This window comes from Ictidomys tridecemlineatus, chromosome 7 (genome assembly GCF_052094955.1).
Source record: "Ictidomys tridecemlineatus isolate mIctTri1 chromosome 7, mIctTri1.hap1, whole genome shotgun sequence".
Classification (NCBI taxonomy): Eukaryota; Metazoa; Chordata; class Mammalia; order Rodentia; family Sciuridae; genus Ictidomys; species Ictidomys tridecemlineatus.
In genome coordinates, this window is record NC_135483.1 from 63,716,277 (window position 1) to 63,729,713 (window position 13,437).

Consider the following 13,437-nt stretch of genomic DNA (forward strand, 5'->3'; position numbering starts at 1 on the left):
ACATCAGAGATATTACAAGATAATATGCACAATATTATAAGACACAAACAATTATGTGCCTAGGAACATACTTTGACATGTACTTTGTCATTCCTAGGTTGACATTCGCATCAGTGTCTTTAGAATGTATTCTAGGTGAATGTACTATTCATCTTATACAGAAAAAGTTTATTAAAATCATTCTATACTAATATGTAATTTTACAAAATGATATTCCCAACTTTTTTTGTTTAAGGCCCTCAAAATTACTTAAGAGGACATGGGCCAAGACTTTCCTCTATGAAAAAGGTGATGCTGGGCTGGGAAATTAAACAAAATGTCTAGACAGACACATTCACTCGTTTGCAATGATTTCAGACTTACAAATGACTGCCACAATGTCTTGTTTTTCTGGAGTATCCTTGCAATATCCTAAACCTTCTTATGCATTCCTGTGGATTATTTTGGGCAATTTGGCTATATTCTAAGGAGAAATAATTTAAATGGAAATAAGAATAGTTATAAAAATAGAGAATATGCATCATAAGGAAACCAGGTGAAGTAAAGTAGCTATTTGCCTCTAAAATATTTTCTCTTTTGTATTTTATTCTTTTTGTATAAATTATCTTTCACATGTCAAGTGACAGTGAGTTAACAATATTTTAATTATACTTTAATTGGAAGAGTATAGTTCTTAGGGCAAGTTAATTAACTCCTTTTTTATAAGCCCCTCTTTCAGTGGTTCTCAGAGGATGTCAAAAAGATAATTAAGCATTCTCTAAGGCATTTTTACCATCTTTGTTACTGTTGATTGCTAACAAGGTAAGAGAAAATAATTGACTTCTTTTCAAGTTAGCAGAATGTTTTTCAAAAACCTTTGTTATTTTTGAGTATGATAACATCGATTACTACAACAATAATGTTTTTCAGAGACAAATTGGAGTTAGAAGAAACAGAGATGCCCTCTGTTGCATTTTACTATATTTCAGCCTGTCAATAAGCCTTCATACATGAAATTGTTTCCATACCACTCACATTTCAGAACTTCCAAGTTCAAGTACAGTAGTGGTTTACTCTAAGTTTTACGTTAATAAATTTATCGAAAATCGGTTTAGTCTGAGCCTCAGAAATATACAATAAAGAAAAAAAGTCCTCATATTTTTACTTTAAATTACATATAAGCTCTATTTAACTGTAAAACTGTTGGTCCATTTATAGTAATACAAGATCTTGCTTCAAATGATTGTTTTGGCTGGTTGCATTCAAATGTCAGCATATTTAGAAGAAACATTTTATTAATCAGGAACCATAAAAACATCTAGATAAGGTAGAATGTGTGCCCTTAGCTTTCCCCAAATCAAAACAAAAGCAGACTTAAATTCCCTATTTTCTTATTTAACCAGGAAATCCCTATATTTGAGTGCATAAAGACATTCATCTAACAGATCTTCTCTTTATCCCTCTTGGGGAATTTTTATCAAGTGACATGTGGGAGGAAATCTCTGCATCAGCCTTTCAAATATGCATGTTTTTAACCCAAAGAAGAGATATAAGGCAGATGCTAGAGCACCACTCCCACAAAGGCTGTTCCAGCTACCTGCACTCACACCTGGTGGGGACATCTATGGCTTAACAGCTCATGCTTTTGCTCAGCTGCCCCTCTTTCTGGAAGGCCTTTTAAAATCTCTGGACCTCATCAGATCTACCTGACAAGGATGTTCATCCTTCAAGGTGGAGCTCAAGCTCACTTCATTCATTAATTCTACCTGAACATTCTGCAACCACAGTCCAAAAGGCACAGACTCTTCTCCCCATCCACTCCCAACCCCCTCCCCCCAAGAACTATTTATTCACAAGGAAAGGACGTGATATCTTTGATTAGTCATACAAATTCATATATTTTCTATGTGTATAAACATAAATGTCAGGCAAAAATATTAAGTTCCGCTCATCTCTACACTTTTTGGTAGTCATATTACTCAGAAATGAAGAGTAGGCATTCTGGGATTGTGCCAATTTAGTTTTGTTTTTACTAATTGTGATTAAAATCCTGAATATGAGATCTACTTCCTTAACACATCTTTTTAAATTTAAATATGACAGCAGAATGCATTACAATTCTTATTACACTTATTACACAATTTTTCATATCTTTGGTTGTATACAAAATATATTCACACCAATTCATGTCTTTATACCTGTACTTTGGATAATAATGATCATCACATTCCACCTTCATTTCTGATCCAATGCCCCTTCCCTTCCCTTCCAACCCCTCTGCCCTATCTAGAGTTTATCTATTCCTCTCATGCTACCTCTTCCTATCCCACTATGAATCAGCCTCTTTACATCAAAGAAAACATTTACCATTTGATTATTTGGGACTGGCAAACTTCACTTAGCATTATATTCTCTAACTCCATCCATTTACTTGCAAATTTTGTTCTTTTATTGCTGAGTAATATTCCATTGTGTATATATGCCACATTTTTTTTATCCATTCTTGTATTGAAGAGTATCTAGGTTGGTTCCACAGTTTAGCTATTATTGTGGAAATTGTGCTACTATAAACATTGATGTGGCCATGTCCCTGTAGTATGCTGTTTTTAAGTCCTTTGGGTATAGACTGAGGAGAGGGATAGCTGGGTCAAATGGTGGCTTCATTCCAAATTTTCCAAGAAATATCAATACTGTTTTTCATATTGGCTGCACCAGTTTGCAATCCCATGAGCAGTGTCTAAGTGTACCTTTTTCCCCACATCCTTGCCAACACTTATTGTTGTTTGTCTTCATAAGAGCTGCCATTCTGACTGGAGTGAGATAAAATCTTAGCATGATTTTAATTTGCATTTCTCTAATTTCTAGCAATGATGAACTTTTTTAATATATTTGTTGATTGATTGTATATCATCATCTCAGAAGTGTCTGTTCAGGTCCTTGACCCATTTATTTATTGGGTTCTACCAATACTCTTTAATTTATTTCAGTAAATAGAAAAATAGGGAGCAATTCCAAACTCTTTCTATGAGGCCAATATCATTCTGACTCCCAAACCAGGCAAAGACATTAAAAAAAAAACCTCCAGAGAAATATCTCTAATGAACATAGATGTAAAAATGCTCAATAAAATTCTGACAAATCAAATAAAAAGCATATCAAAAACTTGTGCACCACCATCAAGTGGGACTCATCCCAAGGATGCAAGGTTGTTCTACATCTGGAAATCAATAAATGTAATTCATCATATCAATAGACTTAAAGAAAATAAGAATCAATGATCATCTCAATAGGTGCAGAAAAAGGATTTGACAAAATACAGCACCACTTTATGTTCAAAACACTAGAAAAACTTGGGGTAACAGGAAGATATCTCAACATCATAAAGGCTATCTATGTTAAGCTTCAGGCCAACATCATTCTAAATGGAGAAAAATTGAAGGCATTCCCTCTAAAAACTGGAACAAGACAAGGGATGCCCTCTTTGACCACTTCTATTTAACATAGTTTTTGAAATACTGGCCAGAGCAATTAGATAGATGAAAGAAATTAAAGGGATATTAGGAAAAGAAGAACTTAACTTGGTGCTATTTGCTGATGATATGATTCTATACCTAGAAGACCCTGAAAGTTTCACAAGAAAACTTCTAGAACTAGTAAATGAATTAGCAGAGTAGCAGGACATAAAATCAACACCCATAAATCAAAGTATTTTCTGTATATCAGTGATAAATCCTCAGAAATGGAAAGGAGGAAAACTACCCCATTTACAACAGCCTAAAAAAATTAAAATACTTGGAAATCAACTTAACAAAAGAGATGAAAGATCTATATAATGAAAACTACAGAACGCTAAGGAAAGACATTAAAGAAGACCTTAGAAGATGGAAAGATCTCCCTTGTTCTTGGATAGGCAGAATTAATATTGTCAAAATGACCATACTACCAAAAGCACTATACATATTTAATGCAATTCTAATCAAAATCCCAATTACATTCCTCATAAAAATATGAAAATCAGTCATGAAATTCATCTGGAAAAATATGAGACCCAGAATAGCCAAAGCAATCCTTAGCAGGAAGAGTGAAGCAGCTGGCATCACTATACCAGACCTTAAACTATACTACAGAGCAATAGTAACAAAAATAACATGGTATTGGCACTCAAACAGACTGGTAGAACAGTTGTACAAAATAGAGGACACAGAGTAATCTACAAAACTGCAATTATCTTACATTAGACAAAGGTGCCAAAAACATGCATTGGAGAAAAGATAGCCTCTTCAACAAATGGTGCTGGGAAAACTGAGATTAAACCTCTATTTCTCACCATGCACAAAACTCAACTCAAAATGGATCAAGGACTTAGGAATAAAACCAGAGACTCTGCATCTAACAGAATAAAAAGCAGGCCCTAATCTTCATCATGTGGGATTAGGCCCCAACTTCCTTAATAAGACTCCTTTGGCACAAGAATTAAAATGAGGAATCAATAAATGGGATGGACTCAAATTTAAAAGTTTCTTCTCAGCAAAAGAAACAATCTGTGAAGTGAATAGAGAGCCTACATCTTGGGAGCAAATTTTTACCTTTCACACATCACGTAGAGCACTAATTTCCAGGGTATATAAATAACTCAAAAAATTAAACACCTAAAAAACAAATAACCCAATCAATAAATGGGCCAAGAATCTTAACACATTTTTAAGGACACAATACAGTATTAACTATAGGCACAATGTTGTGCAGCACATCTCTAGAACCTATTCATCTTGCATTCCAGAAACTTTAAAACACTTAACAATAAATCCACTTTTTCATCCAATCCTTCTGGATGAAAACCACCATTCTAATTTCTGACTTTATGAATTTAAATCTTTTATATACCTTATATAAGTAGGATCATCTATCCTATTACTGGCTTATTTCTCTTACTATAATGCTTTTCAAGTTTCCGTACATTGTTACATATAGAATTTTCTTCATTTTTAAGGCTGAGAAAACATTCATACAAACACACACACCACATTTTCTTCACTCATTAATCTATTGATTGCACATAGATTGCTTACATGTCTATTCTTATTCATAAGGCTGTAATGAACATGAGAATTCACATACCTTGTTAAGATATGGATTTCAATTCTTTTCGACATATACATAAAAGTGGGACTCTTTAGTGGCTCATTTGATAATTCTGTTTTAATATTTGAGAACCCACCATATCACTTCCCCATAGATGCACATTTTACATTCTCACCAAAGTGTGTAAGTGTTCCAATTTCTGGACCAACTTAGTTTAAATTTCAGTTTCATCATTTTCTAAGTTCAATAGACTATAATTTATTTAATTTCAGTCTGCTTCAGTTATCTCATTTGGAAATCGGTGCTAATAGCAGCTATGTGATAAGGTGATTCTAAACATTAAATTTTAAAAACATCATAAACATTCAACACACCTTAGCTGATAACTGGAGAAATACTGCAGAACCATGTCCACAGACAAATTCAGAGAGAGAAAAAGATACCCAAGGAGAGAAAATCTTTTGGAAGTTTTGTCAGGTGCTCCAGAAAATTAAACCCAGCTTCAGAGCAAATGGGGGAATGTTACTGGACTAGTTTTCCAAAAAGAAAAGCCATGAGACATGAGATTCTTTTCTGGCACCACTATCACACAACACATTTAATGTTTAATTTGATAATTAGTGTTTGATAGAGCACTGAGAAAGAAATTCCTTCACATACACCACTAGGAACATGAATTGATTCAAATACTTTTCTCCATTGTTTGCAAATAAATGTCACTATACTTGAAGATCTGCACACACGTTGTCAAGAAATTGCACTTTTAGAATTTAACTCAAAGTAATTAGTCGTGTGTGTGTGTGTGTGTGTGTATGTAAAATTCTGGTCAGTACATGCAATTAAAAAAAGAAAATTATACAAATGTCCAACAATGGGTTAATATGTAAATTTTTCAGGACATGGATTCTTTCTTTCCATGACAGGGAACATTACAAAATCAAATAAAATTATATTACAGAATAATGTAAAATACCATGGAAAGATAATTTATAAAGTATTTAACACAGCCACGTTTTATATTTATTTCATATACATAAATCAGAAAAATTTGAACATTTATTTATTTACCAAGGTCATAAAGTTACACACACCTCAAAGGGGTTTGAATACATTTGTACCAAAAAACATGCTGACAATGGTTATGAGTAGATAGTGTCCTTTGGTTTATATACATTTTTTAAATTTCTATGAGTTTGATGAGGAAAGCAATAGAAGAACACTTGGAATATGACTGTCTTCAGTATGCTGCACAATTCAGTACCCCAATATTTGTAAAGAAGCTCACACCACTTATCCCCAATCTTAGTAGGGTAGAGATCCTGTTTGTGCCAGGGAGAGAATTTCTTCTTTCAGAGGAATTTCCTTTGTATTGGTCCTATGTGGTGAAAGAGTTAAGGACTTTGAGAGAGTTAATATTGCAAAAATACTAACCTCCCCTAGTGAAATACTAACCTGGCTAAGGGTTGCCAATCAATTTCTACTGTCACAAACAAATAGACAGTGTCCTTTTGCAGGGAAGGAAGCTGGAAGAAAAGGGTCAGCTTGGAGGAAAGATATTTTTGGTTATCTGGATACTTTGGATTATGATCTCTCTCTCTCTCTCTCTCTCTCTCTCTCTCTCTCTCTCTCTCTCTCTCTCTCTCTCTCTCTCTCAACTTTACTAACCTGCTAACCATATAGATGGGAAGGATGCTTGCACATTTGAAGTGGCTCATTTGCCTTGATTTAATTCGTATGACTATACTCAAAAAACATTGCTTTAAAAGTGTTGAATTTTGAGAACAAACAAAAGAGAATATCAGCCTTTTTTCCCCTAGGAACAAAGATAAATTCTTCTACTCTAAAAAATCTCACATCTATAAAATTGCAAGTAAATAAGATCCAACATATTCATTTGATGAGTGATAAATTTCACCCTCTGATGTTTATGCAATAGTCTAATCTCTGTTCAACAAAATGAATAAAAACAAAACAAGTCACTGAAAAAATTGCAGCATAGCAGACTTTTATTAAAAACTCAATATCATATCAATATTAATATAAAAATACAAATGTTTAATATGGTATTACCATATTTATCTATTTTAGCCCAGTGATTTATATGAGATCCATTCTTCTCTGATTATATATCCGTGTACTTAGGGAACATCTTACCAATAGAGAAACTGCCCCACTCTCATACAGAGACTAATGGAAGGTAAAATGTTGGAAAATATTCAGCATTAATTAATTTTTATTGTAGTCATTGCCATTGAGGATAAGTCCCTGCATAAAAGAAAATCTTTTCTGAATAAGTTATTTTGAAACTGCAAACTATTGGATGCCAGGTATTATGGCCTAGGTATGCTGTGTACAAAAAAGCTTATATGTGAGACAATGCAAGAAACTTCAGAGGTGAAATGATTATGTTGTGGGAGCCTTAACCTAATCAGTGTATTAATCCACTCATGGATTAATTGGGTGGTAACTGTAGGAAGGTAGGGTGTGACTGGAAGAGGTAGATCCCTGGGGAAGTGCCTTTGGAGTTTATATTTTGTCTGGGGAACAGAGCTCTCTCTCTGCTTACTATTGCCATGTCCTGAGCTACTCTTCTCCTCTACCACATTCCACCATGATGTTCTGCCTCACCGTGGGCCCAGAGCTATGCAATTGGCTGACCATGAAATAATCCTCTTTAACTATGAGTCAAAATAAACTTTTCCTCTTTTATGTTGTACTTGTCATGACATTTCATCACAGTGACAAAAATGCTGATTAAAACACCAGAAGAAACAGAGGTAAAGAACATAAGGATGTTCTAATTAAAGATTATGGCATGAGGTTCACTGAAAGCCAGTATTATCCTCATTTTACAGAGAAAAATAGAGAAATTCTGGGATATAATAATACCTAAGCCCTGTAACATGCAAATGGAAAGAGCCAAAATTTAGATCCTAATTTATTTAACATCAAAATCCTCTTTTAAAATTGTTTTATACCAACCTATTTGCTTTGATCAAAAATAAAATAATCTCTAAATCTCCATTCTCACTTCTGTTCATTTGGTTATTGCTTTAAGTTCGTTTTTTTTTTTTTTTAATGTTTAAGTTCATTTTTTCTTTTCTTTACCTTTGATTTAGCAGTTGTATAAAAATTATGACAATCTAAATGCTTTATTTATGTTTAAATATTTCATACAACAGATATATGTTGAATGTCAATATAACACAATTACATTTTTGGAAACCACCAAAAAACTGTAGAAATTGAAATAATTATAAGATAAATATGACTTAAGATATATAGTCCATTTTTAATAAACAGAGGCAAACATGTCTTATATTACTTGAGATATTTAAAATATATTAGAAAATACAAAGGGTTTCTTCATAAATAACTATTTTTAGTTCAAAGTTTCATTTAGGCCAACCAATTCTTGGTAAAATATTAAAATATTTATATCTGCATATTTTGCATCAAAGAAAGTCTCCAAAAAAGTTCAAAAGTTAATTAATAAACTGTGGCATTAGATTGTATATTCTTGATATTAATTTCACTGTGGCCTATTTATCTCTATAATATCAGGATTATTAAAATTATATAACAATTTTAAAATCATATCCTCAATTTTCATACAAAACTCACTTTTTAAAATTTTTACTTATATATAACAGTGGAATGCATTACAATTCTTATTACACATATAGAGCACAATTTTTCATGTCTCTGGTTGTATACAAGGTATATTCACATCAATTCCTGTCTTCAAACATGTACTTTGGATAATAATGATCATCACATTCCAAAACTCACTTTCATTAAACACATCAGGCAGAGGTATTCTTTGGAAACTTAACTTAGCACATACTGTGTAGATTTTCACAAAACTCATTTTAGCCTTCTAGTACTCAACCATTTTGTTTAGTACAGTACCAGACTACTAAGGTGTCATTCCATACTTTTGGCTATTTTTTGCTGTATAAAGTACCGTATTATAAAATGCAAATTTTTATTAATAACAATGGCTCAGCGGTAGAGCGCTTGTCTAGCGCATGTGAGGTCCTGGGTTAGATCCTCAGCACAACATAAAAAAAATAAATAAATAAAACAAAGGTGTTGGGTCCAACTACAACTAACAAATAAATATTTTAAAAATAAAATAAAATAAATAAAGTCCTGGAACTTGACCTCTAAATTATATTTTTATAGAAAGATGCTACTTTAGGAAATTAAAGTCCTGGTTTTCTACTCAATTCTAAATTGTTACACACACTGGAAGTTGATGACACTTCTAAAATCATTTACTGTATGAGAATTAAATCTGCAAAGATGAATATCAAGCTTAAGTTCCCTCCTGTATGCTCAGAAACAACAGAACCAGCCAGCCAACCAAAATCAAACTCCTTCTTAGAAATTTCAGATTCAGATTGGTGGGGCTCATTTCTCCAGCTTCTAAATTTTAAAGTATCAACTTTTTCCCTGAATTTTCCTTTCCCTATGATAGTAGATGCTATCGGCATTATTATAATAAGATGCAGTGGAAAAATACTGTAGTCTATCAGACATCCATGTAAGGGGGCAATTTGACAAAATTAATCACAAGTAATAACTCATAATTCTACAGCATCCTATGCTTAATTAACACCCCATTTTCCATCAGCAAGGAGCTGGTGTATCTGTTTAATCTCTGAGACCAATGTCATTGAAACATTGTTGGGCTAGTGTCTTTTCTAAAAGAAAAGTAAGCATGGCCAATTTCCTTGGTGTAAATATTCTCACAATGACCAGTATCACACTGTAAATGTGATGTCATTGAACACGGAGTTGGGAAGAAATATATGCATCCTGAAGTAGGAGCCAGTTCCAACACAGCTACATGGGATTTCTTATTAAAAGTTTACAAACTGAAGTGCCATCACGCATGCCTGTAACCCCAGTGGCTCGGGAGGATGAGGCAGGAGGATTGCGAATTCAAAGCCAGCCTCAACAATGGCACGACTCTAAGCAACTCAGTGAGACCCTGTCCCTAAATAAAATACAAAATAGGACTGGGGAGGTGGCCCAGTGGTCGAGTGCCCCTGAATTCAATCCCTGTTACCAAAAAAAAAAAAAAAAAGAAAAGAAAAATTATGAAGAAAAATTACAAAGTCAAGTCCTATATCTAATCATGACAAGAGAACCAGTAGCTTTTTTCTTCCCCTAGAAAAATGTCTTATTTATGAAGTCCCAGAAACATTTTTTTTAAAGAACAAATACAGACTTTAATTGGGAAGGTTTCAGAGCTGCAACATAGGTTGGATTCAAGTTTTGTCAAGTTTCTCATTTGAAAGTGAAAGTATCCTTGGGAGCTTGTGGAACCCAGAGACTTGAAACAGGGACATCTGGGAACATTTAAATGAAACTGAGACTGGGCGTCATGTCATACTAATCCTCCCAAGCTAGTGAAAACAAACTTCCCTCCTGTTATGGAGAAAATTGCCCTCCTTTGTTTGAATATCTTGCCTTGAATAAAATAACCATGAATAATTTATCTCTTTGGGCTTTTTCCCTTCCTCCCTCATACTCTTTGAGCATGGCAGTATTGTGACTGAAGTAGCTGGTTTTCCTCTTCTGGTTCCCAAAGTGAATTTCTAGGAAAAACTACATCTGTATCACCAAGAAACTTGTTAGAAATGCAAATTCTTGAGTCCTACCTTGGGCATCTTTAATCAGAAACACTTGGGGCTTAACAACCTCTCCAAGTGATTATGATTCATGCTAAAGATTGAAAACCACTGCTTAAATTCTAACTTTAGCACTTCTAATTTATTTCTCTTGATTAGGGAAATAAAATATTTAGTATGAATTAAATAGTATGTATTTTTAAAAGTTATATAGAGGTCTTTTTTTTTCCTCAAGACCTCATGTATATAGTTCATGTATCACAGGCAAATCCAATAATAAAAGGGGCATATTCAAAGTATTAGTAATGAAATTATTTGTTTAGCATATCAAGCTCACAGTATTTATTGAATATTTCATGTGTACCCATGGAAATAATAGGCATTAGTGGGATACAGACTAAGAATAAATATAACTACTATAAGAAAGACATCAAAATGACAATTCATTTATTATTCATGGTGACAAAGATAAATCTTCCCTAGTTGTACTCTAGTGAGCCCCATTGATTGAAGATCTTACAATCTTATTGAGGAAATGAGGCTTATAAAGTAGAAACAATTTGTAATTAGTACAATATAATTTATCGTCAAGTGACATCTTGTACAGTATAAATTATTAATGCTTCATTTGTTAGAATAGAGGAATTATCCTGAGTTCAAAGAATAGGAAGCCTTCAATAGAAATATTTGAATCAAGCCCTAAACATGTTAACAGTATAATGTTCATAAGTTAGAAAGGAGACGATGGATGAAGGTGTTTTCTAGGGAGGAACACGTCAGTGTCATGGCATGATGAAGATGATCATAAGCAGAAGAGAAAAAGTGATGGGAGCTTAGAGTGGCTGAACAGTTTAATTAAATAAGCTTATTTGAAATATTAACATAATCTAAACATTATTATTGTAGCATTTTACCCTGTATTAAAACTGTTTAGCCTACAAATTATGGAGGATTTGCAAATGTGACTTGTGATGATGGACATGTGCTAATTAACTTGAGTTGGCCGAAGGGAGTGGAAGTACTGGCAAAAGGGAGCAAGTCAAGAGAATGCATTAGGGTCAGACTGCACAAATGTCTGCAGATGATGGAAACTGGGTTCCCTTGTGTGGAGTGGGCTGGCTGAGAAATACAGCGAAAAAAATCACAGGACACAGATAATAGTTTTAAAGAGCAGGACTGGGGATATGGCTCAAGCGGTAGCGTGCTCGCCTGGCATGCGTGTGGCCCGGGTTCGATCCTCAGCACCACATACCAACAAAGATGTTGTGTCCGCTGAAAACTAAAAAATAAATATTAAAAAATTATCTCTCTCTCCCTCTCTCTCTCATTCTTCTTAAAAAAATAAAATAAAAAAATAAAGAGCAGGGACAAGATGGCTCTTTGACCTAAGGGGTCAAGCTTCCATTCTGGAAAGAGAGTGGGAGCCCCTATTTGCTTTACTTAAATGAGGGAACTTCAAAGGCTTTCTACAGAATGTGCTTAGCCTATTAAGGTAGGAGATGGGCTGTCCACTTCACAATGGGTCACGCCCACTCTGAAGCTAAGAGATTGGTCTCCCTAGGCCAGGAACAACTGAAGTCAGTGGATTGTGTAATCCATTAAGTGGGAGGGGGAAACAAAATACTGTGTAATGCCAGACCAGAATCTCCTTGATGAAGAGGTAAATCAAAGTTATGAGAATATCTTTAGGAATGAAGAAAATAGTTTGGAAAAATCATATTCTGTTGTGATCAGATAAAATATACCATCAGTCCATACATTTTACCTTTTGTTTGCCAATAAGCAGGTTAATCTTCCTACAGTTTTTCCCCCATTTCCTACCTGATTGATCATTTTGAATTTTATGTTGCAGATTGAAAATGAGAAGTGGTTAGGAGACAGAGTAAAAGAAAAGAAATGAGTAAAATTGGACCAGGGAATAAATTTTAGAGGTGGTAGATGTAAGTTGAGGAGAAGGATTTATATGGAAAAGAAAAGGAAAAGTGTTAGGTATTGCCATGGACTGTTCATGCATATTGTTCAATATATGAGAAAAATACAAAGATTACTTAAATTATTTTGTAGTTGCTGGTAGTTGTTGGCCGGCACATTCTTTTCTGTAGCATTGCTTTGAGACTGCAACCCATGACTCATGATGTTAGTCAGATTATAAAAAGAAAGTCGAGTTTTTTAATGTGATATTTGCTACAAGAAAAAGAATGAATTTTATTATATTACAATTTCAAAGGCAAATTAATATTATTGTTAAGCTTGTTTGTACCTCTCATCTCTGCAGAAGACACAGATGTTCCACACCTGACAAAGTGTCCCCTTGCGTTCACATTCACTTGCCAGAGAAATGTCCCCCATGTTGAGAAAGGAGAGAAAATGAGGGTAGATAAATATGTCCCTAATCCCTGAAGACCAGTCCAGAGATAAATATCTACCACTGTGGTTGGAACTTATCCTGACAGAGAGCCCAAAATAAAGCACCATAAATCTATTTCTTGTATTGCTGTGATTTCCCAGGAAGTACAGGAATGATACTTAGAATAAGAGGAAAATATGTTTCTTTATGGAACTCCCCCTTCAAAGGTCAACAGAGATTCTGAGCAGATGATTCCACCAAAAGCACTGACAGTTTATTAAGTGCCTACTATGTTCCAGGAACCTGCCTAAGTGCTTTTCAGGTTTTACAAGCAAAATAACCACCATGAGAAAAGAGCTACTAGCAGGGCCATGAACCCCAGAATGA